This window comes from Rattus norvegicus, chromosome 6, assembly GCF_036323735.1.
Source record: "Rattus norvegicus strain BN/NHsdMcwi chromosome 6, GRCr8, whole genome shotgun sequence".
Lineage (NCBI taxonomy): Eukaryota > Metazoa > Chordata > Mammalia > Rodentia > Muridae > Rattus > Rattus norvegicus.
In genome coordinates, this window is record NC_086024.1 from 46251515 (window position 1) to 46278508 (window position 26994).

The window sequence follows — 26994 nt, forward strand, 5'->3', positions numbered from 1 at the left end:
TGCGCTCCCAGTCCAGGAGTAATGTCCTTGTATTCGAGCTAGAATTGGGGTGGGGTAGGGGGACGAATTAGGCCAGGATTTGCAGGTGACAGCCACCTGGCCAAGTTCCCAAGCCCCTGGCTTTGCTCTTCCTAGTATAACGTATTTCCCAATGTTTTCTTTTTTTTTTTTAAAGATTTATTTATTTATTATATATCAGTACACTGTAGCTGTCTTCAGACACTCCAGAAGAGGGCATCCAATCTCATTACAGGTGGTTGTGAGCCACCATGTGGTTACTGGGATTTGAACTCAGGACCTCTGGAAGAGCAGTCAGTGCTCTTAACCGCTGAGCCATCTCTCCAGCCCTTCCCAATGTTTTCTTATCTTGCACCATTTTCTGCTTGGGGAGCTGTGTGACATGTGGCCTGTGTGTCATATGGCCAGAAGGCTGTGGCAGATACCCCAGGGCAGCCCAGAGGGGATGACAAGGGGAAGAACCCCTGAGGTTCAGCACCCTCGGATTCCTCTCTGGTTTAGACATCTGTGATGACGCGTCTCTCAAAGCATGCTAGGAAGTGCATAGAAGCCTCTGTATCTTTATTAGATCACCCTGCATTGATCCGCAAGAAGCCAGTGTTCTTTAAAGCATCACGATGCTTCCTCCAGCTTCCTCCACACACCCCCCACCTCCGCCCCACTTCCTCCTCACTCTCTCTCTGAGGTATCTGCAAAACAATGTTATTTACCCCCCATTTGTTTTCTCTAACTGCTGTTTAGAGAAAAAAAAAATCAAGAGATAGTTTCCCTCCCTTCCTTATCTCATTCCTAGCATCTCTAACAATAAGACTATCTTCCTATGAAACAACAGCCTTCTCTGTACAGAAAACGGTCCCGTCTTGGCAGGAGAGAGCGATTATGAAGGAATAGCTGGGAGGGATGGAGAGGCATAGGAGAAGACTCTTCACCCATTCAGGACCCTGGTTGTGACCTGGGCCCCTGCATCTCCTGGACTGACTCTTAAAGGTGCAGAAGCTTCACCCTGCCTGGAAGTTCCTCTAAGTATGCATTTGACCCACCTTGCATGCCCACCTTGTATACCTTGTGGCGTAGCACCCCTGGAAAGGGGCCTTCCCTGTAGGAGCAGAGGCTGGAAATGAGGAGAGTGTGCAAGCCCCAGTTTCTATCCAAAACTATGTCCACCATTGCTGCCATTGCTGAATGCTTCTGGCCCCACCTTGGCCAGCAAAGGGTGGGTGAACAGTAGGGTGTTGAGACAGTCCTGCTTCTTCATGGAGAACAGGGAAATCGACAGTGATGCAGACTATCTTCGGTGGGCTCGTGGTGGACAGCTGTGTGCAGGTGCTTGGGAAATGGGTATGTTGGGGGCACGTCAGGGCCCTCTGGATTCGTGTCTGGCAGTACTTGGTGAGGTCCAACAGGCAGCCAGTTCTTCTGTAGAGATGGAGAAGGTGAGAAAGGCTCTGGCTTTGTTAGGTGCCTGGCTCTTGGGCTCTCTCCGTCTGTTTCCTCCCCGTCTATCTGTGGACAGTCTTTGCTGCCCTTGGCTTGTGCACTAGCAGTATAGGGTATTGGGCACCTCAAGGATGCCAGACTTTGCCTTTCATTGGTAGGCTCTCCATTGCAGCGGCATGCCACGGGCAGATGTGGGTTCTGCCACCATGGAGCCTACCAGCCTGTCAGTGTGCTGGCTTCCACTTTAGACTACAACTTGGGACTAGAAGGATGATGGTGTGTGTAGGACCACCCCAGGGCATGGCACACTGACACAATATGGTGGCCAGTTCATAGGGAGACCTTAGTTAGTATCTGTACAGGGACTGCTGTGTCTAACATGGAAACCAACTGTCTTTCACTCACCTAGTGAGAAAGCCACCAAGGAGTGGAACCTACTCACTCCTCCTTTCCTTCCCCACCTTTTGTTTTGCTTGGTTTTGGTTTCTTGACAGGGTCTCCTGTAGCCCAGGCTGGCTTTGAATTCTCTATGTAGCTAAAGATGCCCTTGAACTTCTGATCCACCTCCCTCTACCTCTCAAGTGCTGAGAGTATAGGCATATATCAGCATTCCTGTTCTGTGTGGTGGTGGTAGGCAGGAGGTTGAGTCAAGAACACTCTACCCACTGAGGTACACTTATGACCTTTCCCCAGAATTTCAGTCTGTGATCCTAATGGCCTTCAAATAATTGGAAGGGAAGAAATCCCAGAGAAGAGTCTGGAATATTCCATCATCTGACCAAATCCATTCTACCTTTGGTCTTGAATGAATGATTCTTTGGGTCATGGGGAGGACCCATGGCAAGTGTGGGACAAGTGTCCCAGGCCATCAGCTGGGAAATCTGGGGATAAGAGGATGAATGCTGGAGTCTTAACTCCCCAAGAGGCCAAACCTCAAGTTCCTTAGTGTCCTTTTCTGTGGACACACAGAGGATGAGTGAAGGACCAGAGAAGGGGAGAAGGGGGAGGTATGGCATTCCGTTGTCCCGTGGCTCTAGAACTTAGTAGTCTTATAGCTTTCATTTGCTGGGAAGGTGATGTGATGGGGGAGTCTGCTCTTTGTTCTGCCCTGAGCTTCTGCCTCTCAGCAGCCTGAGCAAAACCACCAGTCCCTGCCTTGTCAGCAGGGGTTAGCAGGCATTGTCTGTGCATAGTGGTTTGTTTACAGAAGGGCTTCCAGCCCCCTCGCCTGCCCAGATTCTGAAGCCACTGCCTGCCAGACCTCTGTTGACCAGAAATAGTGAGGGGTAAGGTCTTTTGAGCCTTCAGTTGGGCAGGTCTGCAAGAGAGTATGAATCAGAGGACTCCTGAGCAGGGAGGGGCTTCAGGACCTTGTGCCCGATGGGGATATCTAAGGCCTAAAGAGAGAAACTGGTTTTCCCAGAGTCACACAGCCTCCCCTCCCCACTGTGTGTGTGTGTGTGTGTGTGTGTGTGTGTGTGTGTGTGTGTGTGTGTGTGTCCCTGTCTGTCCTTATAAACACACAGTATTTCTGAGGTGTGTGTTGGTGTGTTGGGCTTTTTACTTTTCCAACTGTAAGACTGAGAGAGTGTCTCAGACTCTCTGTAAGACTGAGAGGTGTGGATGCCTCTGTGGTTGTGTGACGTCATGGCAAGGAAAGTACGGCTTGGAGAGATCTATAGATAGATGGATGGGCAGGACTCTTGGGGTTACTCTCTAAGCAGTCCGACTTCAGCTGCCTTGATGACTTTGGGACTCCAATAGCCCTGCTTGGGAGCTTTTAGAATGGGCTCCTCAGGAACGGTCTTAACGCTTTGCCACCCACGCCTTCTATGCATGACTTTCCAGTGCAGAACAAGCAAGGTGCTGGGGAGAGGCAGGGTGCGGGGGCAGGGGAGCAGGGAGGGCAGATGCTGGGGGGTAGGAGTTGGGGAGCAGGAGTTGGGCAGGTGCTGGGGAGCAGAAGTTGGGGGGGGCGAGTGCTGGAGGGCCGGGTGCAAAGTCCATCCTCCCAAATTTACCTATGAAGTATCCTGGGTGGAGCCAGAATCTTCATTTCAAACAATATTTTATTTTAGCTGACTTTAATCCCAGTACTCTAGAGGCTAGCCTGGTCTACATGGCGTGTTCCAGAAAAGTCAGGGCTACACAGAGCAACCCTGTCTAAAAAAAAAAAAAGAATTATCTTGTTACTATTTAAATTTTTAAATTATGTGTATGGATGCGGTGGTGGTGCACATGAGTATAGTAGTATTGTACCCTCGTAGGCCAGAAGAGAGTGTTAGATCCCCCGTAGCTGGACTTACGCACAGTTGTGAGCTCCCCAACATGGATACTAAGAATTGAACTTGGGTTCCCTTGAAGAGCAGGACCTTTTCTCAACCACTGAGCCATGTCTCCATCCCTAAGGATCTTCATTTGAAAGGAACTCAGGTCAACCCTGAGTTCCTCTGCCTGGACACCGTCAGCAAGGTCAAAGGATTTGTTTACTCTCCTCACTGCCCCTCAAGGCTGTGCAGAGTGAATTGTTTCCTACGGCTGGACCTTGATCCTCCTGTCTCTTAAAAAGGGTGTCACCCTTTCCTGTTTGCTGGCTGTAGGGGTCACCTAGAGTGTACAGAATATATAGTGCCTTGAGGCTGGCTCCGTGCGTGCTGGGTGAGTAGTGCCTACACTGGGCTTGTGGGGTGATGGGCAGGCCAGGCCAGGGTGATTCAGGGTGCCAGGATGTGGGAAAGTTTGCTGGGAGGATGCCAGGCCAGGACCTCTGGGGGGCCGATGTGTTTGAGTAGGAAGGAAGCGATTACATTAGAGCTCCAGGCCAGCCCAGAGATGGATCCTCCTACCCTTCCTGAGTGCAGGCTCCTTAGCCCCCAAGATGAGGACACAGAGCCGGAGAACTGTAACCTGGTTGGGACGCGTCCCAGCAGGTGTGGGAGCTGGGCCTGGGACTCCCACGCTTGACCCCTGAGCATGATGGAATACCTTGGGGCTCTGTACACAAGGGTTAGGGCAATATCCTCCTGCCCTCCTGGAGGTTTGTGGGCTCATTCAGGAGGCCGATGGGTAAATTCTGGGAAAATGCTGGGCGGGATTGATTGCTGATAAGACGCCTTTTCACTGTGAAAAGTCCTCCTTCAGATGCCACCTCATCTAAGTAAGAGTCTCCTCTTCCATTTGCACCCCTTTCTCCTCTAAGAGGGACCAACCTCCCCCCCATGTCCCCACCCCCACACACACCAGATATCTCCATTCCTCTGAACACAACTTGAAAAGGACCCAGGGATTTATTTGTGCTTAGCCTTTCATGTGTCTGCCCTACCACGCTGGGTTCTAGAACTCAATCAGCCACTTGTCTACACAGGGAGGAGTGAGGCCTCCAGGAGTCTGGGTCTAGTATGGGATCCTCAGAGAGTAGGGCTCCTGATCATCTCAGTAAGTTCTGGGGTGGAGTGGGCTTATAGTGATAGGGCTGGCAGAGGCCAGGCGACGGACAGGCAGCAGAGTCCTCATGGGAGGTGGAGATAGAGCCTTCTGAGGAGAGGTTAGTCTTCTCCATAGGCTCCTTCTGGAGGCTGAATTCAGAGCGGTTGACCCTTTACCGCCGGGTCGGGATGGTTGACTTCCTCCAGCCACAGCGTTTGTCTTCTGCTCTTAGCTGTGGATAAACCTAGGTTCTAACACTAGTTAACCTGCTGTCCTCATTTGGACTCACCACCCTGGGCTGAGGTTGCCCTTCTGTGCTCTATTCATGAACAAGGCTCAAGAATACGTCACACAGCGGGTGTGCGGTTGGTCCAGCGGCCAGTCAAGGATCTCTACAGTCTAAATTCATTTTTCCCCCTCACTGTCTCTGTGTATGCCTTCACTTGCTAGGTGTGTTTTGTATCCTGAGAACATCTCATCAAGCTCAGGCTAGTCTCTTGTATGTAGACCAGGTTAGACATCATGTGACAGAGGCACCATCGCCTGGTTCTAGAACAAGTCTCACAGTAGCTCTAAGATCTGCTTTCCAAGCCCTGGCTCACTAATAGTCATCCCCAGTAGTCTCTACCTGATCTTACCATACCTGGCCCTTTGCGATGTTTCTCCCCACAGCCCATCATTCGTCTTTGTCCCTTCCCGCCTCAGTAGCTCAGATTTTACTCTCAAAACCATAGAAACAACTTCAGGTGCTCTGCACCCAATGCTCCAACAGCCCTGAGCACCCAGCGCTGCATCAACCCTGGCCATCCTGTATCCTGGGAGTCTATAGCTCCAGGATCTCACAGTTCTGGGCACCCGTATCCCAGCAGCCCTGGGCATCCATAGTCCCAATCATCCTGCACCCAGGTACCCACAGCTCTGAGCTCTCACAGACCCAAGCATCATGCACCTAGGTGCCCACAGCTCTGGGTTCTCACAGACCCAAGCATCCTATATCCACATAGCCTCAGCTCCCACAATCTGTGCCTCAACAGCCCAGTTGTCCCAGGCCCCAGATACCTTGAACCTCATGTCTAAACAGCCCATGGCATCCTATTCCTTGTCACCCATAGCCCCTAGTGTCCACAACCCAGGGTCCCACAACCCTAAGCAGCTGTCACCAGGTGTCCCAACATCACCTAGCATCTATAGCCATGAACATCTTGTCCCTACCCATGGCACCCACAGCCCTAGACTCCCACAGTTCCATGCCCTGGAAATTCCAGGTGACCTCCATCCCAGGCACCAACAGCCTTTGCTTCTTACTAGCCCTTGTGCCCAGAGCCCTGGGTATCCTGACTTCAAGTGCCTACATCTCTAGGTTCCAAGAGCCCTGGACATCCTATCCGCATGTCCCCACAGCCCTGGGCTTCTCCTACACCCCCAGGCTCAGCTCCCTGCACCACATGACATCCTGACTTCTTGCTTCTTTACCACCCAGGTTGATGTGATTTTCTGTCTTAGAGGAGAAAAATATATTCATAATTGGGGTGTCTGATCCAAAGTCAAGGCAGCCTTGATTTTACATGGGCCCAGAGGTTTCCTGGCATGGGAGCAACCAGCTGCTAGGTTAATGCTGAGTCCCTTGATGTGGGAGGATAAGGGTGTTTGGTGGCACTAAGAGAGGGAGTGAGAGCCACATAGTAATTGACATGGCAGAGGAGCCCAAGAGACTGGATTGAATGGTGCCCCTGAGGCAGAGTAAGGAGGTGTTTCTGAAGGAGAGTTCTAATTGCTTTTGTGATGTGCTATCATCTGAGGGTAACCGTGTGAGCGCACTGACCTCCTGACGGTTAGATATGGAATTATGGGATGTGAGCCGCCAGTGTGGGGTTCTGCAAAAGGCATCTTATTAGCATTTTTTAAACTAAAATTTAAATATCCTTATTGTGGGAAGACTCATAAATAACCAAAACGGAACCTGAAGAGTAAAATATTAATAACCACCACAGACTCACATGCATATGTAGATGTAGGTGTTAGATTTTTCTGGTCAAAGTTTGTCATAAGTTCTAGACAAGTCCTTGAGCCTCCCGGTGCCCTGATTGGTTCCCACTGAAAACCTTGGAGCTGATATCACGGTGAATTCTGTGGGGGGCAGGGGGAGGGGGCTGGCGAAAACAGAGCAGCTGTCACTGCAAACCAACAGTCCGATAAGCTGAGCCTTGACACTGATCTAGCCCACCCCCCCCCCGCAACACACCCCTCGGGAGACCCAGGCCCCCAAGGCACGCCAAGTTCCTTTGCTGGAACTTGGGGAAGTTGGCTAACGCTCTTCTTTGGCACACCTCCTAAGCTGTGGCCAATATTTAGCCACCCTCCTTGAAGTCTCCATCCTGTGCCAAGGGTTCCGTCGACCTGGTGGCCTTGGCCACCCATTCACAGTCTCCTGTCTAGCACAGGCTGGGGCTGAAGGGCAGTGTGTGCATGGGGCCCCCCTGACAGAAGCATGTTTACTAGGCTGCTGTGCTCCCTGCACCCACAGCTCCAAAATGACATTTCAGGAATTGAATTACCGACATTTCAGTACTTCAGAATCCAGGAATAGATTATTTGATTATATCTGTTGGAAGTCATCCCCGCAACCAGCTTTGCTTTCTCAGCCAACAGCTAAACCTGGTGAGGAGCAGGAGACAGCAGGGGAAGGCTGTAATTACTTGGTTCTCCCAAAAGCACATCTCTTGAGCTGGCAGCAGCTGGTGGCTTTTCCCTGGTCTGGGAGAGCCCCTGGACTCCGATACGCCAGGCCTGACCCGAACTGGCACTGAGTCCCAACAGGCACAACATTCACCTGCTAGCGTGGGTCACACTGCTGGGCCTTTGCAGACTAAAAATGCCATTTTGATGGTTTCTGCTGCAGCCAGAGGCACCTCCCTCCCACTCTGTAGGGCCAGGAAGAAGTGGGCCATTTAGGTCCGCTGGGTAAATCAGGGTATGGCCTGATTTCTGTGACAAGTCCTCTAGAAGTTGTTGGTCTTGGGGTTCCAATTTTTAGGCCTCAACAGCCATTGAGGAAATCTGATTTTCCTTGGCCTCAAGGTATCTACAGAATATATGAAGTTTCCAAGAGGCGTTTCCTGTCTCCCTTTGGAGCTGGTAGCCCTGCAGCAGTGTCCCCTTTGGAGCTTGCAGCCTGCCTGGCCCAAGATGGGAACATGGACACTTGGTGCTGCTGAGCTGGGGTTCTGGCTTCCTTGTTGCTTCATGGCTGGAACCCACCGAGAGCCACTCATAAGCACTTACCCCTGGGTCAAGAGCAAGTTTGTGGAGATCAGAAGGATGTGCCTCTCTCCCCAGGGCTCTCAGCACTAGACTGATGGCAGTCTAAGTACAGCAGGGAGAACTTTGTCCCTTTAAAAACTGTCACCATTTGCCTAGTAATCAAATAATAATTAATAGGTTGTGTTTAGCTCCACCAGGGAAAGCCGAAATGAGCTCTAAGGAGGCACAGGCTCAACCAGGCAAGAACTACTTAATTCAAAGGGAAAGGAAGGACCTGGCCTTATTAGGCCACCCCAGCGTGTCCTTGAAGTGTACTTCTTGGCGTCCTGGAAAAAACAACTCTCTTGTGCAGGCGCCTACCTGGACTACTTATCTCTAAAAAGGACAGAGCTAGGCCTCTGGAGTGGTTGGACTCAAATCTGGTGTTGGCATTCCGCCCACACAATCTTTTGTAGAGCCCTGGAAGCCCAGGCCCCCTTTCCTATTTGTAGCCCTTAATGTCCTCTTCCTTTCAGTCCTGAAGAACTAACTACCTGGTTACCCAACACCCACCTCTGGTTTCAGCTTCTTCTGATCTGTTTCCCACCATTTCTGGAGCAGGCAGGGTGTCTTCATGGTAGAGGTAGGAGCAGAGGGGCAGCGTATCACAGGCAGGTGCCTAAGGGCAGGTGTGGAATGTGGCTGGGGGAGATGTGGGGATCCAGGTGTCTAGTCTTTCTTGACCTGAGGTGTTTAGTGACTTTGTCCCTCACCGTAAGACCCCTGACTCCTCAGAGCTTGGCAGAAGAAAGGCCAAGCAACAGAGGCACCTGTAGACCAAGTTCCATTTTGTCTCAGGTCCCATGGCTTAGCACCTCAAGACTGAATGGTACCTGTGGGCCAGCTTTTGTTCAAGGCTGCTCTGTGAAGTCTAGATACTGAGGACGGTCTCGAGACATTGAGGTGAGTACTAGTCGCTACCTGAGGAGCCTGACCAGGGGCCATGATCCAAGGGATCACTGGAGCCTAGCACTCTTGAAAACTCCCAGCATGCTCTTCTGCGTTATGTGGTGCCCTGCCCCCGAGAACCAGGTAGCAATGATGTTAAGGAAATCGTGCTCTGTGCCTTTGTCTCCTGCCTCTCTTTCTTCATCTATGAAGGGAAAGTGGTGGTCTATCTCATGTCATACAGAATGGAACCAGTCACTGGGCTTAAACTTTGCTCTGGATCCAAGGTAACCATGCCTTTCAGGCTATAGAGACCAGGCGGGAGCTGGCCTACAGGAGACTCCAGAAGGTCAGCTCATGGGCAGGGGAGTAAGTGATAGAGGAGGCAAAGCCAGTGGGAGGGGCCTGGTGGATGATGTGCACTTAGCAGAGGGCGGGGAGGTCGTGCTTGTGCTGGGGTGAGGTGGAAGGGTCATGTGAGTCTGATGGGCTCTTCACTTGGAGAGAAACTGGTCTGAATGCACCAGCATCTTGGAAGTAACCATAGCCTTTGAACCACATGGAGAGTCCAGCTGGAGTACACATCTGTCTTGCAACCTTGACCCAGTTTACAGTGCTCCCCGAAGCTTTTCTACCAAGCCATTTACCCTGTCACCTCGAGTTCTCTGTCCTCTGCACTCAGCTCTGCCACGGCTCAGAGGCCTGGTAGCATAGCCCCATGTTGGGTGGATAGCTTAAGGCGTGGTCTCACCCCAACTGGAGTTTCCAAGAAGCTAAGTCTTGCTGCATTAAAGGATCAGTGGGTAGGGTGTGGGACTTCCATGTTCTCTCTGGGGCTGGGTAACACTGCAAGTTTTGACCTGAGGAGCCATCCCTGGGACTTTTGTTTAATCCAATGAGCATGGAGGCCTTCTCTTACAGTCTCCTGATCCCCTGGAGGGTTCACCTGAACAGATATAAGAGCAAGCCCAGAGTGCCCTCAGGCAGGCTCCCCACTGGATGACAGTGGTAAGGAGACAGGGCATGCACAGGCCCTTGTGGGCCAGAGTTTCTCTGCTGCTGGGCTAGCTCTGGGTATTTTATAGCCATTCAGAAGAAGAATGGCCGCAAGTTCACCTGCCTCTTCCAGAAGACATCATCTTCAAAGATGAGAGGATGTGCATGGATGTTTCCTTGGTTCACTGTCACTGCTGGGAACCTTGTTGCCACCGTTGCCCGTGGAGTGAGGGCCTAGTTGTAGTTTTGCTTTATATCTGAGCAGTCTTCCAATGATGAGAGAAATCAAAACCCTCCACTTCCTGTAGGCTGAAGCACAGGAGGGGAAGCTGTGTGGTGCTTTGACTGTGCAGAGTTAATCTGCAAAAGACAGTCTACCAACATGTGTGCACCACGCACTACATGGAGCCCTTCAGGCACTCAGCACATATTCTGACTCCATATTGTAACCAGGGTGGTGGGTTCAATACCAGCTTGAGGTTTGAGCACTCAGAGGCTCCTGGGTGGGAGGTAGATGATTGAGCAAATGCGTGCAATCCAGGGGGACAAGCGCTGTCACGAAGGCAGGGCTCAGTAGTAAGTGCCACACGCTGCTCAGGACGCCTGCCCCTGGCAGCCTTCCTTCCCACACACCTGGATCTCAGCATGGGTCCCTCACTCCTGAGCATCTGTGTTGCCCTTCAGGTGGCATCCATTTACAGTGGACACAAAGACAGCTCCCATTCCCCACCTAAGGACTGAACTACAGGTGTACTCAGAGCCACTTGTCACAGCGGCGGCTTGTGTGACCCAGCAGCTGTGGCTCCCTGCTCTTGCATGGCTCAGTCACACCAGTGACCCTAAGAGGGAGCACTCCAGTGCCAGGGAGCCTCCTTCCATAGGCCTCTGCCTGCTCTCAACGGCTGCAGCATCAAGAGGCTCTAAGTGACAGGTGAGAGCAGCAAGCCCCAGAACCAACGAGATAATCAGAAGCTGATTCCAGGCATGCAGCGAGTGTAGCCAGATCCCTGGACGGGGATGAGGAGCTGATGGGGAAACCGAGGCACGATGTTGAGGACGGTGTGACTCAAGGCTCAGGTCCCAGCAGGCTCTCTGCTTCTGACACCCATGCCTCCTCTCCATGAATAAAGCATGTAGTAGGGGGATGCTGTCATCATTATCGTCTGACTCCATAATAGAAAAATTAAAATTTAAAGTGATGGAAAGTGACGAGTGACAGAAATGTTCCTAGAAACTGGAGATTGTGCTCTGAGTGGCTCTCGGTGAAGATGACATCAGACACCCGAGTCCCCAGAAGTGGGTTTTTAATGTTTCAGTATTTGAAGCCCGAGGACACAGGAGCCTTTGTTCTCTGGGCTCCTGGTGGGGGGGGGGGGCTCAGTTCTCACCAGCAGCCCCAAGAAGCAACTTCATCTCCCCATGGTTCTATGCTTTGTGATACAGGCCTCCTCAGGGGTCGTGGCCAAGCCTGCCCATGCCACTTATGGGGACCCATGTCATTCTCATGCCAGAGGAAGCCCAGGCCATTTAAAAGCCAGGCCACTAGAAGTCTTTCCAAATTTCTCTAAAGTTCTTAGCCTGAATCCAATATTTGAACCCCAGGGTCCTTGGGAGTTTTGACTCCAGAGTCACTTCCTTCCTGGGGTGGCCGCGGTATTGTATGGATGTTGGCTACCAGCTCTGGTTGATGTTAATTGTTCTAATGTTTTAAAACCAGGTCTGGCTACAAAGCCAAAGCAGCCTTAACTCTCTAGTTTTCCGGCCTCAGCCGCCCAATCAGCGTTGGGAGTGCAGGTGTGTGCCACTGTGTTCAGAACGAGGTCTGTTTTCCTACCCGGGCTCTAGGAAAATCTAAAATGTAGCCAAGTCCTTAGTCCCCACCCACTCCCAGGAGCTCAGAGCAACCTGGCTGGGCCTGCCCAGTTCCCCAGGGCAACCACTTGTCTTCCGCTGGCCTGCTGGGCTCCAAATGCTACTGGGCTCCTTCCTGAAGAGTGTTCCAAATCCTCCCCCCTGAGTCAAGCTGAGTCCTCAGGTCAGTAGGGCAGAATGCCAGAGCCCCAGGGACAATGGGCTGCATAAAACACTTACTTTAATTAGAAGAATTATGTAAAACAGATCAGAAAGTTGGCAAAAATATAGGACAAAAAAGTCATTGAAGGCCACCTCCTGACCCAGCCACTCATTTGCCCCACCCTCTGGTGCTTTCCTCACAGTATTGGCATGTACACTGGAGAGGTCTCGTGTGGTCAGCCTTCTTGAGAAGTCTGAGGTTTATGGGAGACACCCTTTTTCTCCCAGGTGAGGCACAGCTTGTCTGCCTAGACAGAGGTAGTAAGTGGCCTCCCATCTGCAGACACTGATGTCCTGAGTTCAGATTCAAAGCGTAACAAATACTAAATGTCACAGTTGCAGGTGGGGTGGGAACAAGTGGAACAGCCGAGGTGGCTTCTTGGGAGGAGCAGGTGTGGGGTCCAGGAAGGAATTAGGAGGGAGGAGTTGGGCAGACAACTGGACCTGACAGCATGAAGTCTGTGCCCAACCACCTCCTCCCTGGCAGTCATCCCCCCTCCCCAAATCTGTAATCTTTTTGATTATTGGTCTGTAATCTGTACGTACACACCACACACACACACACACACACACACACACACACACACACACACCCAGGAGAGCTGAAGTTCTGTGAGGTGTGGATTGATTCCTGGGACTTCACCACACGGAGAAGGATAATGATGGTGCTGGGAAGACTGAACTATGGAGAGGGAAACAGCAGAAGTCACGTAGTGAATGGTTCCACAGGCCACAAAGGTCTGCTAGAGTTCTGGGATGAAGAGGCGCTAAGCCCTCCCTTCCAATGAGCTGTTTATGGTGAACAAAGAATGCTATAAAATAGAGTGGGAAGAGAGGGGAGGGAGAAAAGGAGGATCCTTATTGTCTCAGCAGAAGCTAGGGTCTACCCTGTCCAAGGTCTCTCCAAGCGTGTGTGCTTACTCCTGGAGACCTGTGACCTTATCCCTTATCTTCTGCTTAAAGCCTGCCTTTTCATCTAGTAACATTGTATCCCGCCAGAGAATTCACGAAGCAAGAGGTGTTGGCTACAATCTGTCCTGTCTCCACGCCTACATTCCCTCGGGAGGCCGAGGTAGACTTGAGGTCCTTGGGGGGCTTTGTTCAGAGGCCAGAGCTGAGGAGTGACAGTTGTCTGTGTGTGAGGAATGCAGAGGGCATGGGTCCAGCGTTCACTCCCATCTCATGCCCTTTGAGACACTCAAGGCAAAGCAGTTAGGGAAGAACACAAATTGTACAATGACGCTTTTTTTTTCTTTTTTTGGTGGTGTGGCTGTTGGGACTGATACGAATACGGAAGTGGAAATTAGACCTGGATGTCAGTCCCAGATCTTCCTCTTAGCAGCTGTCTGACCTTGGACAGTTATCTAATCTCTGGACTTTACTTTCTTCGTAGGACTGGTCAGGGTCACCCCCTCCCACTGAGTCAAAGGGACAGCAAACCACAGTCGCTCTATACAGAGCTACTAAGCACAAAGGCACCAAACCAGCTGTCTCCTACTGCCTTGTTTTATATCTTGGGGGAAAAAAAACCCAGCAATTAATAAAATAAGTCAGTAGAGTAATTGGTGAGGTGATAAATATTCATATTTGCTAAACCACTTATTAGCATAAATTTAAAAGATTCCTTTCTCCTGATAAAAGTGTTTTGGATAGTTACAGAGCTGGGTACATTTGTCAAAACTAAATGGGTTGTACACCTAGAAAGGATGAAATTTATTGTAGGTAGATTTAATTTTTTTTCCTTAGCTGGGTGTAGTGTCACATGCCTGTAAATCCTAGCCAAGGCAGGAGGATGATAATTTCTAGGCGCACACACACACACACACACACACACACACTTTTTTTTTTTTTTTTTACTTTATTTATATGAGTCGCTGTTTTCACACACAGCAGAAGAGGGCATCAGATCCCATTACAGATGGTTGTGAGCCACCATGTGGTTGCTGGGAATTGAGCTCAGGACCTCTGGAAGAGCAGTCAGTGCTCTTAACCTCTGAGCCTTCTCTCCAGCTCCCCCACCCCCAAACACACACACACTTTTTTAATGCAAGAAAAAAACACATGAAATTGACAAGGTCTAATTTAAGAGCATATTTCTGATATTGATGAAGAAAAAGACATTTACTGTTTTTTAGATTTTTTTTAAATTATGTGTCTGTGTATGAGAACAGGTGTAACACACACACACACACACACACACACACACACACACACACGAGTGTAGGTGTCCTTGAAAGTCAGAGGTGTCAGATCCTTTAGAACTGGAGTTCTAGGCAACTGTGGTCAACTCAGCATGGGTCCTAGAAATGGAACTGGAACCTGTGTTAGAGCAGTATGTGTTCTTAACCACTGAGCCACCTCTCTAGCCCTGACATATAAATAGCTTGCTCTGTAGACCAGGCTGTCCTTGACCTCACAGATATCCGCCTGCCTTTGCCTCCCAAGTACTGGAACCTAAGGCAGGAGCCACCATACCCAGCTTTGTAAACAGAACTTCTTTTTTTTTTTTTTTTTTTTTTTTTTTTTCGGAGCTGGGGACCGAACCCAGGGCCTTGTGCTTGCTAGGCAAGCGCTCTACCACTGAGCTAAATCTCCAACCCCCGTAAACAGAACTTCTGATGGCAAGTTTTAAAAATGTTTGGACTTGGACATGACTTAGTCCCTCCTATTCCGTGGAAGGCCACACCTTATAACCATCCCCAGAGCTATCAGGGCAGGTGACGACATCCTGTTTCTTCGTGGGACCTTCACGGAGGCTGCAGTGTACAGACAGAAGCAACCCTGAGATCACTGCTTCCTCCTCCTTCCTGTTCCTAAAGCTTCTCATCCCATCACTTGTTTGTCAAAAACAACTGTGAGGACGAACAAAACGTGGCTCGTGAGCGTTGCTTTGGAGAGAAGGGGTTTATAACTGTCCTTGGCCCCATAAAATGAGGGGCTTGTGGTGAGACCCTAGAGGGTTGACAGACTCAGGGAACACACACTAAGCTTCCCTCTGGGCTGTGGATGAAGTACTTCAAATTCCACAAAGCAATGGCTGCTCTTTCCCCAAAGGCAGCTGAGCTGGGCTCAGTTAATGATGGCCTCACAGTGAGTACAGCAACCCCACCTATCTTTCGACTGGATGTCCGTTCGTGGGTGCTGGGTGGTTTTTGCCTGGACCACATCAGCAATTTCAGCCTCTACCCCTACAGCCAAGCCTGCTACTTATCAGATTGGCCAGGGATGGAAGGAGGCTGGGGAGCTATTAAAATTCCAGAAGCATTTGTAGGTTGAGAAGATGAGACAGGCAGGAGAGGGAATGTGATAGGGCTGACGGCAGGCTTCCCACCATGCTTTAAACATGTAGCCACCCATTCATGAGAGGACCGATGTGAGAAAAACAACGAAGAACGCTGGCGACTTAGGGGACACTCTGAACCAATGCCCTTTCTCAGCACATGTGCACAGGCTGACTGCAGCCTTGAGCAGGGAGCCGAAGGTCCTGAAGCCAGGCCTCCCCAGAACAGTCATGCCCTCCTCAGTGTAAGGACTGGAGGTCCAGACAGGAAGGATGCTTAGCTCAACCAAGACCTGTGCGGGTTTTTTTCACACTGCATAAATGCCACTGCCCCAAAGAGCTGTTAATCAGGCTGGCTGTGAGTCTACCTGCCCTGCTCTTTTGCCACTGTAACTGTACTTTAAAAACTCCAGCTGTCACTCAGCAAGCAGCTTTGCTGGCTTTGGAGACACCCCAGCCCATGCTCTGGGGTCAGGAGAAAATGTGTGGGCAGACTGGTGGGAAAGCCTGAGAACTCTCTGGCTTGAGGTCTGGAGTGAACAGAGAGAACCTGCTGGGACCAGGGCAGGAAGCGAGCTTTGCTCTCTGAGTCTGTGAACTGAGGAGTCCCTGGGCTTTTCATCTAGCTAGCTCTGCTGAGAAAAGCCGGTAGGCACTGGGCCAGAGGCTGCTACCAGCTGAGGTCCGTTTTAGCCCAGCGAGCTGAGTGCTGACCGCAGCCGCCCACTGTCTGCTGTGTCTTACAAGCGCCCCAGAGGATGAGCAGCCTCCTGGTTGAGTGGAGTACTTCCTGGAAAGTTCCTTCCAGGACTGCACCCCACACCCAGCCCTCTCATGTTCATAGTCACTTGATGATCTTACTGCTTGGAAAGCTCTCCTGGACCCTAAGTAAAGTTGGGGTTCCCTCCGTGGCTTCTTTTAGTATCACCTACCCAGGGCCTGTACCATTTGACCCAGAACCTCCTGTGGCCTTTTTGCTACATGCACCATGAACTCTTTGGAAGCAAGAATCACTCTTGTTCTGTGTTACATTCTGGACGCTTAGGACAGGGCCTGACACATGGCGGGAGCCCCCTTAAACATGATGTGTCAGACTAAAATCGCAAATGAGACTTCACCTTCTGCTAACAGACCATCACCCCGATGAAAATTCAAATATGGCAGCATCTTTGGATTGGATTGAGTTCCCTGGGTCACTGCTTGTGTGGGGACAGAGGCAGTCCCTACGTCCTTGAAGGAGCAGAAAAGATCCTCTATGCTGGTTCTGTCTGAGCTGTTCAGGAGCCGCCCCCCCCCCAGTGGCGCTTCCAGGATGGACATGCACCCGACACACATGACCAGTGCCATCTGAGGCTCAACAGCCACCAGCCTGTCTGGATCTCATGCCTCTTTTCCACTGGGATGCTTGTGCAAGTCTCCTTCTTTCTCAGGCCTGGATTTCCCTCTGTGGAGACATTGGGTGACCCCTGACTATTCATGCAGAGATGATGGTTCTTTTTGCTTCATGATCAGCTAGATTGAGACTGTTAACATGTTAGATGGGACTTAGGAGGCCAGATTGTTGGTCTTGGGGTATCCTGATGGTCTCTGTGGCAACTCCTACACAGGTTCTGACTGCCACCAAGGCATGTTGTCACTGCAGCCCCAAGATAGTCTGGTCTACAGTAAAGATTGGTCTTAGGGTCGAATGTGATCAAAGTACATTGTGTGAATGTGTAATGTCACAGTGGGGCCCATTATGTTGTGCAGTTAAATATGCACTAAGGAAAGAGTGACACTGTTACACTATTACAATGTGTCTTTGGTTTTGTTTTTAAACACTAGTCCTGTGTGGTCTAAACAGTAAGTGTCATTAAAGAAACATAGATTAAAACCTTACCACTGTAAATCTACTAGAATGGCCAGACTCCAAACGTTTCTGGAAGACAGCTGGAAGTTTCTCACAAAACTAAACATGCTCCAATGATCCAATCGTCACCCTCCTTAATACTACCAAAGAGATCCAAACATATGCCCGCAAAAAACTTATATGTGAGAACCCCATGCCCAACTGCTATGACCCAAGTTGACCTTCTCAGCTCCATGGTTCCAACCTGCCATGTTGCCACAGGCCCTAAGCTGCAAGGCCAACTATAGATGAAACTTCTTAATCTGTGGCCAGAGTAAACTTTTTCTGCATTTAAGATGATTATCTCGGGTGTCTTTTGATGGAAAATTGACTTAGACACAACTTTGCTGCTGGAATATACAGTCTGTTAAATGGAACACTGAGGCAGCAGCAGCTTATGGGGTCCAGCTATTGTCCTGGCATCTCTGTTGCAACATTGTTGATGTTTGGGGCTTTGTAGTTCTTAGACTGCTGTAAACTGTTATGTATATGTACCCCATTCTCTTCACCCATTGCTACATGTTTCCTTTTACTGAGAGCTGCTAAAATTTAAAAATATATATTATAGATATGCATACTTATCCAAATGTGCATACATTTCCACCCACGTACGTGCATGTGTACACACACATAACACATGCCTCTTTAATGGTAGCTCTGGATTGGCACATTTGCTTTATATCCAGAACCAGTTTCCTGAGATTTGCCCCAACCTGTAAGACACATTTCTCACTCACATACAAGCCACGTACAGCTTTGGACCTCCACTCTTGAGGGTGGGACCGGCTGGAAGATCATCCCTTCAGTTACATACTCACGTCGCCTCTCACACAAGGAGTGGGCATGAGGCTGGATGCCAGCCAGTGTGGCTACTGCAAAAGACCCCTTGTGGGAGCTTAGGGACAGAGAGGTGGAATCCTCCTCCGTGTGGATCAAGATGGGTACAGGCTCCTGACCCTGGGAGGTGCCCTGGCCGGTGTCCTCCCAAACCCCACCACTGCAAGGCAGAACTCTCCTCTGTTCTGGACAGGTGAAAAGTGGGGCCTCAGGCTTAAAATCTCATTTGCTCTCTCTGTGCCCGGAGGTGTGCTGGGTGCCAGGCAGGCCCTGCCCTCCGTCTGCTCTAGTATCTTGCTGCAGGGGTACAGTTGCTAGCCCTGGACAGCTGAGATGCCCCCAGTGCCACCAGCGGCAGGTAAGGTGAGGGGAAAGTGAACCTCACAGTACCATAGGAATGGGGTAGGGCAGCAGTTCTCAGCCTGCAGGTCTCGACCATTGGAAAACGGTCTTAGGAAACCGCACCCATACACTTATTCTTGCTGCTACTTCACAACTGTAATTTTGCTACCGAGTGATGGTATCTCGGTTCCTAAGAATGTTGGGAATGCGTGTTTTCTGACGGTTGCAATCTGCAGGTTGAGAACCACTAGGGAGGCGAGGACAGGTGCTTGGGGCCTCCCTGGAGGGACCTCGAGACTGATCTGAAGGAGAATAGAGAAGGTAGGAAGTGTTCTGGGCAGAGGAAATAGTCCGACGGGCATGCCAGAGCTTAAAGACGGTCAATCGTGGTTAAAGCACGAGACTTGCTTTGTGAGTGAACTCTCCTTCCCACTCTCCGCTGGTCCCCCTGGGGTCCTGACCTAGGGCTGCCAGTGGTGCATGGCTGCTGCAGTGATTGGCAGGGGTGACTCCAGAACCCTCGTGCCTCCTACAGCAGCCTCAGCTCATGTGGTTGGAAATCTGCATGGGAACAAGGAGGGACTCTAGGCTTCTTTCCTGACCCGGGGGGAGTGGGGGGGGGCAATTGTGTGTTCTCAGCAGGCTCTGGGTGCAGATGATTCCAGGGAGATGCCGCCTTCCACAGGGAAGCTACCCCTGGGGCTTGAAGCTGGCCTGAGTCTGGACTGTATTAGCCGAGCCAGGCTGGTTTAATCTGTGGTGCTGAACTAACAGTGTGGACAGATCCTGGGGAGCTGTCAAGATGGTGAGGTCCAAATCCGGTGTCTACCCACGCCTGAGTGGCTGAGCAGTGTCACTAACAGGACTGCCATGTCTTTGGGGTGCCTGTGGTGAGGCGGTTGTTGTGGGAATGTGAAGGCTGCTCATTTGAGGGGAATGAATAATTTATTTCTGTTTTCGCGTGACTTATCCCTTCATTGAAACTGAGCTCCTGCACATCCTGCAGGCTCCTGATTAAGGGGCTTCGGCAGCCTTAATCCCAGTCTTTGTGGTGTGTTTCCATGTGGTCGCTCGACAGGCTACATCTCGAAGCCGAGTGTCTCGGCTTCCCCTGTCTCTGTCTCTGTTCCTCCCTCCCTTTCCGCCCTCTCTCTCCCTCCCACCACCACCCCCCCTCTGAAATATAGTCCCTCTTTCACCTGTCCAGAGACTTTAATCCCAATAATTCTGCCTCACGGGTTGATTGTGTTTGTGACAAGCTGAAAGCTACCTACAGCCACACACACACACACACACACACACACACACACACACACACACACCCCGATTATCTGGTTGTTACAGGGACCAGTCTCAGCCTCTGCCTAGACTGCTCACCTATCTCCCTCTGGCAAAGGCCCTGCCACATTCATCCTGCCCAGGTTACCATCCTGACCCTCCTCCTCCATCAGTTAAGAATCCACAATCCAGTTTGGCTCCTAACTGCCAAACTCAGTCTGTATTCTAATATTCAAAACTATTCACGAGCTACCCTGGTATCTCCTTTGAGCTGCCTGCTGATTCTTCACTCAAAGTTTAGGAAGGGTCTTCTTCATCCAGGAGGTATTTGGGGTCTTGTGGACCCAGGACCAAGATCCCACTCTGTCTGACTGCTCAGCCTAGAGATGACAAGCAGGCCCATCGGATGGTCTAGCCCTGGGTGGGAACTGAGGGAGACCGCAGGGAGTATGTCAGGATTTGGGCATAGCATGTGCATGTGATTGTGCCTGACACATGGTCCTGTGCACAGCAGGATGGTACCGCCAGCCCTTTGTATAAATGCCTGTGGGTGGAGGGGGTGTTTCTGTATGGGTTCATCGCCTCATGTGGTCTCATGGCTACCAAGGGAACGACAGGGAGAAGGGATGGAGAAGGAAGCAGTTCCAGAGAGAGAGGTGACTGTCCGGGGCCACCTAGTGACAACCCAGAGTCCAGAATCAGCATGCTTTAGATTCCTTCACCCTTCACATTCCTGGTACTCTGAGAGCCACCTGGGGTGGACTCAGGACAGCCACTCCTAGGGACACTGTGGCCATTGTGCTCCCTCTCAGGCCATAATGATAATTTGTTCCAAACCAAATACCTGCTCTCCTCTCTCTCCTCCGATTTCATTACTAATAAAACTGCTGGAATGTGTAACAGTGGCCCCAGCCCATGTGACAGGTGACCGCTGAGTGACCACAGATGGTATCACCTGAACACGTGGGATCTTTTTGTCACTCTCCGACAAATAAAAGCATCTGCCTTTCCCGGGAGTTTTGTTTGGTCATGCTGCCACACCTGGCCACACTGGCCTCACCTGCCCACTTCTGGGTTATGGCCTGGCCACACCTGGCCACACTGGTCTTACAGGGCCACTCCTGGCCATACACCTGGTCACACCTGGCTCTGTGATTTAGGAGCAAGACTCTTCCCTCTTGGATCCTTTGCACAACTGTAAAATGGCGGGCCGGACCAGTCGGGTGTTTTGTTTTTTTTCTTCTTTGCTTTACCCAGGGAAGCCTCAGTTAAATGTCTGTGTTCACAGATGTACCACAGTGGAAGGAAAGGCAAGCTACTTTTCCTTCTTCCTTCCTGTCCCCATGAGACTTCAGGTCCCTGGAGCTGCAAAAGTCTGGTTCAGTTCCTGGCTGAGACAGGTGGGCATCCCTTCCTACAGAAAGTGCCAACTGGATTAGGAGTCTCTCTCTCTCCCACACAACACACACACACACACACACACACACACACACACACACACACACACACAAATACACGCATGCCTACACACAAATACCCACTTCCTGGGAAGATCTTATAGCCCCTGAGCCAGGGTCAGCAGCAGCAGGTAGTCATGGTGGGAGGTGACAATGGCCCTGACTAGGGAGGTCCCAGGAAATCTGTTATGAGAAATGGGCCACCTTTATCCCCACTCTGTGGAAGATGATATCACTTACCTAGCAAGACAAAGCAGGAAGGTGTCGATTCACTGCTGCTCCGGGGTCCACAAACCCTTTACTCTTTTCCTCTGGTGCCTGGTATTTTTTTTTTTTTTTGGTTCTTTTTTTCAGAGCTGGGGACCGAACCCAGGGCCTTGAGCTTCCTAGGCAAGCACTCTACCGCTGAGCTAAGTCCCCAACCCCGGTGCCTGGTATTTTTGCAGCTTCTGGTTTTCAGAGTTCCTCCGAGGCAACATTGCTTACAATCTGAGTCCTTGGGCTGGTGATAATATGGCTCAACAGGAAAGGGTTCCTACCACAAACTCCCTGGCTGAGATCTATCCTTATGACTCACATGGTGGAAGGAGAGAACTGACTCATGAAAACTGTCTTCTGCTTTCCACATACAGCCATAGCACATATGCACCCTCACCAAATACACACACACATGCACACACACACACACACACACACACACACAAACACTATATACACGATGCACAAACACACCCATACACACTACACACATACACAAACACACACCACACACAAACACAACCATGAACACTATACACATGCACAAACACACCATACACACACCACAAACACATATACCACACACACATACATACATACCACACATACATAGACACCTGCACCCTCCTCAAACACACATACCCCTAAATAAATAAATAACAGTTTATTTTTTTTAAAAAAAATGAGGAATGCCCTCAGTGTTTAAGTCATTCTCGGTGTTCCTCAAACTTAATACATCAAAATGCTAAGTCACAATTGATGATATTAGGAGGTGGGGGCTTCAGGAGATAAATGATGTCAGGAAAGTAGACCTCTCAAGATGGGATTAATTCCCTTATAAAATGAGGTAGAGGGCCTTCTCCCTACCACACCAGAACATGGTGAACCAGAATAAGGTTCTCACCAGAACCCATCCATACCAGCACCTTGACCTTGGATTTGCCCCAGAACTGGGAACTGAAAATGTGTTAGGCTGCTCACTCTGTGGGCAGTTTATTATAGCAGGCCCCAAGGCATGTGAGCTCTTGTGTCTGGTTTCTTCATTCACCATCGTCTGTGTGGTTAGGCATCTCCGACGGGCATTCTGATGGCTTTTTAGTATTCCATTGTGTGCAGACACAAAACTTTCCTACTGGTGAAGTGTAGGTGGATGTTCGGGTAGCTTGGTGCCAACACATGCTCCTGGATGCATGCTTATCCTATTCGCCCATCTCGGTGCTTCATGCATATGAGTAGGCCGGGCCTTTCAAAGTGGGCATAGATGGTAGGTTTTGATATCTATTTGCTTGTTTGTTTTTCAAAACAAGGTCTCACGTATCCCACCGTGGCCTCAAACATGCCTTGTAGCTGAAGATGACCTTAAAAGTCTGATCCTCCTGCCTCAACCCAGTGAGCACTGGAATTACAGGTGTGCACAACTATGTCTGGTCTGTTCAATGAGAGGGACTAAACCTGGTGCTTCATGAATGCCAGGCAAGCACACTAATAACCCAGCCACATTGGTTGTGGGAGTACAAGCAAGAGCCACAGTTGGGCACTGCATAGGCTTTGGAGTTGGGAATCTATGCAAATTCTAGTGCTCCCAGACCAAGGCTGGTAGCACTGGGCTCTGGCCATGACTGTGCCTGGCTCAGGGTTGGGTTCAGCTTACTGTTAAGCCCAGCCGCCCCTCTACCCTCTCCTTGTCTTGTGAGGTGGGCAACCTGAGTGGTCTCATCTAGATTTGGCCGTGACTGTGTGCTGTGAAATACAAGCCGATGACGTCTGCAGGATCCAGGGTTCCCTTTATGACTCCATTGCTTTACTATTTATTACTAATATTACTTTGCTTTTCTTATTTTCTGAGACAAGTCTTCCAACAGCGCTCAGACTGCACTATACAGCCCAGGCTATACTGTATAGCCCAAGCTAACCTGGAACCGACAACCCTCTCACCTTAGCTTTCCTACTCTAGGGTGACAGATGTGCGCCATCGTACCTGGCTCTAACTCACTTTCCTGGGCTGTGCAACGAAAAGAACTGCCTCTACAGAGAGAGGTCATTGTCCGGATAGCATTTGAGGCTATTCTGCGAGCCACTGTGCCTGTTACCTGGGGACCGTGGTTGAATGAGTCATTTTTAAACCACAGTCGCTCAGGAGTAGTCATAACCCCAAACCATCCATCTTGGGCTTCAGAGCCCACAATATTTTTTTTTCTCCCTAAGGGACTCTGCTTCCTAATTAAGTTGAGCTTCAGAATATATTAAGACAATTTGTCATCTCTTGAGCACACATCCGGTCTGTGGGAGCGGGCTGGAGAGGCCATTTCCGGGTTCTCTGCAGGTCTCAGAGATACGGTACCTGGACAGGAGCTGAGACTGGGAGTTGGAGAGGGACTTCTCTAGCTGAAGGCAGACATGACAGGCCCTCCAGGTCTAGGCCATCAAGAGGTTCCTGCCACAGAAACAGCCAAGGACTCCAAGAAGTCTTAGGCTACCACTGTGGTGCTGTGTGTACAGCCGTGCTGTTCATACGATCTGAGAGCTGAAGCTACTTATAGACCATGTATATCCTGACAGCTGGCCCTCCACGGTACCCTCAGATCCTGGAGCACCCCTTCAATAAGGGGAGTGTCTAACAGCATACCTGGCATCAAGCAAATATCCAAGTGAAACTACTGCAATGTGCCCTTCCCACAAATGTGGAGATGGCCCTGGACGTAGTGCACATGCTGGCCCTCGGCCTGGGTGCCCAGCAGCCGGGGACCCGAGGTACTGTACTGGCTTGGCCTATAGTACGGCTGGATGTGAAGCTGAATGTCCTGTCCATCAGTTAAGTTGACACCTGCTCTCCTTTTCCTGTGTGAGAAGGATAATGGTCCAGCACTAGGGAACCCTGTGGTTTGTCTCCTTGTTCCCATGACTCTGTCCTTTGTCCTTCTGCCCGCTGATGTAGAAATGTAGGAAGACATTGGCCTAGATTCCTTTTTGGCCTCTGGTGGGCCTCTTAGTTAAGGGTACTGTTGTTGTGATGGAGCACCATGGCCAAAAGCAAGTTGGGGAGGAAAGGGCTTGTTATCTTCCACGTCCATCATCAAAGGAAGTCAGGGCAGGGACTCATGCAGGGAAGGAACATGGAGGCGGGAGCTGATGCAGAAGCCATGGCGGGGCGCTGCTTACTGGCTTGCTCCTCAAGGCTTGCTCAGCCTGCTCCCTTATAAAACCCAGGACCACTAGCCCTGGGTCGGCCCCACCCACAAAGGGCAGAGCCTTTCCCCATCAATTTATTTATTTATTTATTTATTTATTTATTTTTTGGTTCTTTTTTTCCGGAGCTGGGGACCGAACCCAGGGCCTTGCGCTTCCTAGGTAAGCGCTCTACCACTGAGCTAAATCCCCAGCCCCAATCCCTATCAATTTATTAAGAAAATTCCCTACAGCTGGATGTTGAGGAGACGGTTCCTCAATTGAGGTTCCCTTTTTCTAGTAACTCCAGCTCATGTCAAGTTGACATAAAACTAGCCAACATACTGGATTTTGAAGGTACAGTTCAAACACCCTAAAATCTACAATGTCATATACACAGTGCATGGTAAATATAACACATATAATTCAGTGGTTGGTGGTCTTTTCACAAGTGTTAGTAAGTTTTGGAGTGTTTCGTCTCTCAACCTGCATCCCCTTTCAAATGGCCCTTTCACAAGGGTCACCTAAGACCATCGGAAAACACAGATATTTACCATTCCTAACAATAGCAAAATTACAGTTATGAAGTAGCAGTGAAAATAATTGTATGGTCGGGGGTCACCTCAACGTGAGGAACTTTATTAAAGGGTCACAGTATGAGGGAGGTCGAGAACAACTTCTCTAGAAGAAACCTCACACTCCTAACTACACCCTTGTTTCCTCAACTCCAAGAACCACTGCCATGAGCAGGTAAGATAGCTTGGTGAACAAAGGCTGTCATCAGCACATCTGAGCTTAATCCCTGGAACCCATATGGTGGAGGAGAGAACCAACCAACCACACACACACACACACACACACACACACACACACACCTCTGTCTCTCTCACTCATAAATAATTTTATTTTAAAGAAAAGTTAGGAAGTTAGGGGGTTGGGGATTTAGCTCAGTGGTAGAGCGCTTGCCTAGCAAGTCCAAGGCCCTGGGTTCAGTCCCCAGTTCCAAAAAAAAAAAAAGAAAAGTTAGTCTTGCATACCAGACGGTTTTGACATCCCTGTTAAACTGTATGGTGTGGGTTCAGCTGATTGGCTTTTGAGGCACGGGACTGAACCTCAGGCTTTGCTCATGCTAGGTGGGTGCTGTCCCTAGGCTACATTCCCATAGCCTCAAATGTATGCATTTATTTCTGGGCTCTCAGCTCCATTCCATTGGTCTGCGCCTTCCCATGTGTCAGCCACTCTGACTTTCAATGCCTTTTAGTAAACGTACCCTTGGGAGGTGTGATGGTTCGGTTATGCCTGACCCAGGGAGTGACACTATTAGTAGGTGTAGCCTTGTTGGAGTAGGTGTGTCACTGTGGGTGTGAGCTTTAATACTCTAGTTCTAGCTGCCTGAAAGTCAATATTCTGGCAGCAGCCTTCAGATGAAGATGTAGAACTCTCAGCTCCTCCTGCACCATGCCTGCCTGGATGCTGCCATGTTCCCACCTTGATGATAATGGGCTGAACCTCTGAACCTGTAAGCCAGCCCCAACTAAATGTTGCCCTTGGTCACGGTGTCTGTTCACAGCAGTAAAACCCTAACTAAGACAGGAGGTGTGGTAGGTAGGTGGCTCATCTGGCTTGCTGCACAACTGTAGGGACCGGAGTTCAGATCCCAGAACCTGCATCGAATGTTGGCTGTGCATAATGGCTGTAATTCTAGTGCTCCCAAGATCCAGATGGGATCCTGGACAAGCTGGCTACCCAGACCAGTCGAATCAGTGACTTCTGTGTCCAGTTGAAAGCCCTAGCAATGAAGGAAGGTTCCTGATGTTGACCTCAGGCCTCACATACATGTGCCGTCACACATGCATGTATGTGTATGTACATGCAGACACTCTACACAGACAAAACACAAGGAAGACTGAGAGGTGCGAGTCCCACTACTTCCTTCTTTCTTATAACTATTTCTGGCTACTTTGGGTCCTTCGCAATCTCGTATGGATTTTAAAATCGGTTTTTCATTTTCTACAAAGAAATAAAGCATGGATTCCGACAGGAATTGTATTAAGTCTGTGGATCAGTTTGGAGAGTGTCCAGCTTAACGTTAAGTCTTGGGGTTTATAAACAGACAATGTTTCCCAAGTCATTTAGTCATCTGCCTTGACACCTTTCAACAATGTTTTTGCTTCCTCCAGACATGGGAGTGCATGCCCATCATCCCAGAACTTTGGAGGCTAAAGCCAGAGGATAGCTGCAAGTTTGAGGCCAGGCTGGACTACATAGCAGTCTTAGGCTAGTGTGGACTATACAGGGGACCTTGATTTTTGTTTGTTTGTTTGTTTTAATTACGCAAGCCAAAACAATGT

General features: G+C 50.0%; 1 protein-coding gene across 8 annotated transcripts in view; it reads left to right on the forward strand.

The window, feature by feature from the left end:
- Window positions 1-26994, forward strand: part of Hpcal1 (hippocalcin-like 1) — a 106556-nt gene that overhangs the window by 44706 nt on the left and 34856 nt on the right. For 3 of the 8 annotated variants that reach the window (XM_063262355.1, NM_001394053.1, XM_063262357.1), the window contains one exon: window positions 8980-9084. The exons of the other annotated variants lie outside the window; for them this stretch is intronic. The gene's annotated coding sequence lies outside the window, so the exon portion shown is untranslated. The remainder of the gene's footprint in view (window positions 1-8979; window positions 9085-26994) is intronic. 8 annotated transcript variants of the gene reach the window in all.